Source organism: Triticum urartu, chromosome 1A (genome assembly GCF_056163025.1).
Source record: "Triticum urartu cultivar PI428250 chromosome 1A, HENAU_Tu73, whole genome shotgun sequence".
NCBI lineage: Eukaryota > Viridiplantae > Streptophyta > Magnoliopsida > Poales > Poaceae > Triticum > Triticum urartu.
Genome location: NC_141873.1, coordinates 380,602,184 through 380,604,828, shown reverse-complemented (window position 1 = coordinate 380,604,828; position 2,645 = coordinate 380,602,184).

Below are 2,645 nucleotides of genomic sequence, written 5' to 3'. Positions count from 1 at the left end.
TTGCAAACAAGTTGACAATCTGCCCAGATTCACAAAGTAACAAAAGTAGAGCTCGATTGACTCAAGCTAGGGTGCTTCATAATTTCAAACAAAGACATGGATGGATAGAGCACTACAATATTAACAAAACATCCTTACTGATCATCCTCAAAAGAGGCATGGATCACTAGGAAACAATAAGAACATATGGCATCATGAGATAAACAGCTCCAGGACTTAGTGAAATTGCTAAGTCCCTGAAAACAGACTTAGCAAGTGCACCACTTTGCAATCTTGCAAAAGTCACCACACACATCACAAAAATACATGGGTTGCACCTCTGGAAAGATGACAAAACCCTTAACAAAACACATGTAGAGCATCAGAGCATATCATGCACACATTAAACATGGCAAAAATGACAAAAACCTAAATGGAGTAGCAGATCTGACAATTAACTCAAGTAGCCCTCTTCTAATAGCATTTCGGGCATCAAGATGAACTCAAATGAAAATGATGCAATGGAATGAAATGATGTACTCTCTGAGATGAACATTTTGATATGCTATATGCATGAATCGGAGCTATGGTTGCAAAGTTACGGGGCCACGAACAGAGGCACTTGGATCTGCAATTTCAGGAGTTAGAGAAAAAAACGATCTAGGGTTTCCAGATCTGCACGCAAACCGAGGCGGCGGCGCGAGCACTGTTCACGGCGGGGACGAGGACGTCGGCCGGCGAGGGCGAGGTCGCCGGTGGCCGGGGCCGGCGGCGCAGGGGCCCGCGGTGGCCGGAGCTGGGGCCGGCCGGCGTCGCGGGGCTGGGCCGGCGTCGAGGCGGACCGCGGCGGCCGGCGCGGAGGCGGCTTGGCGGCGGCGGCGGCTGGCGGCGCGAGGCGGGAGGCGGCGGCGGCTCGGTGGCGGCGGAGCGAGGAGAAGGGCGCGGGCGCGCGGCGGCGGAGGGAGTGGGCCGCGGGGGCCTGGCCCGGGCCGCGGCGGGCTTCGGCGGCGGCGGCGGCGCGATGCCATGTGGCGGGCGGTGGTTGGCGCGGGCGGCGGAGCGGACGCGTCCGGCCGGGGCGGACGTGTCCGGCCGGCGCGGATCTGGGATTTAGGGTTTCGAGGAGAGGGGATCCGGGATATTTCGAGGGGGACCTATTTATAGGCATAGAGGGAGCTAGGAGAGTCCAAATGAGGTGCGGTTTTCGGCCACGCGGTCGTGATCGAACGCTCTAGATGATGGAGCAGAGTTAGTTGGGTTTTGGGCCAAATTGAAGGGGTGTTGGGCTGCAACACACACAAGGCCTTTTCGGTCCCTCGGTTAACCGTTGGAGTATCAAACGAAGTCCAAATGGTACGAAACTTGACAGGCGGTCTACCGGTAGTAAACCAAGGCCGCTTGGCAAGTCTCGGTCCAATCTGGAAATGTTTAATCCCCACACACAAAAGAAAGCTAGAAATGACCATCGGAGGAGAGCGAAGCGCCGGAATGCAAAACGGACAACGGGGAAAATGCTCGAATGAAAGAGACGAACACGTATGCAAATGCAATGCACATGATGACATGATATGAGATGCATGACAACGATAACAACACACGGAGACAAAGACCCAAACCCGAGGAAATAAATATAACTTAACGACGGAAACGACAAGAGTTGGAGTACAAATTGGGAAAGTTACATCCGGGGTGTTACACAGCTTTGCCAGGGGGAGTTGTTGCTCACGCCACATGCGTGCATGTGCTCACCATCGGTCCGCGCTGACAGTCGTCGTTCACCGGTGAGGCAGGCCTTCGTCGCTACCCTTTCCTTTCCTCCTCCCACACCCCTCCTCCCTTCCCCAACCAGAACGAGTTCCTGCTCGAGGACACTACCGCTGCAAGCCCTTCTTTCGGTCGCCGTGGTTGTTGCTTGCTGCTCGCTATCCACTATGGTAAGTTCGTGCAACAAGGCCTTTGTTGCGAAAAAACTGTTATAAAACGCCAAAACCTTTGTTGCAAAAAAACACTGCAATAAGACCTCTGTTCCAAAAAGAAAATCTGTAACAAGATCACTTTTGTAAAAAAAAACATGCAACTTGACCTATGTTGCAAAATTTTCTACAACATTGCAAAAGTTTTTGCAATATGACCCGTGTTGCAAAAAATTACAGCAACGCGACCTGTGTTGCAATAGTAGAGGGTGATGCTCCACCGCTCAATCCGCCAGATCTAACGGTTCACGACCTGATTGATCTTTTAAAAAGATCAACCGGCTGACGCGTAGCATGCCCCTAAGTGATAACCACTGTACATCATATTTTTATTGCCTTCTCTAGGTTAGATGTCAGGCTTAATATAAGATAATCTTATCAACCATTGTACATTTCCTAAGCCCCCCCCTAAAAATTAAGGGAAGTGTTAACGCGAGGGATCAACAGCCTTGCTAGTCATACAATTGATCCACATCTATCGGCTAACTTTTCCACGTCGCTGGATGGTACCCGGTATTGCTCAATGAGTTGCACCAATGAGCTACCTTCTCCCAAATCCAATCAGCTCTCCCCAGCTTCTAGGGGAGGACAAACAAGGTCATTACTTCAAAGGGAGGGCATTTGTTGACCAATGTGTGTGAACTAATTGATCCATACTCTAGACGGTGGGATGAAGAGTTGGTTAGCCAAACT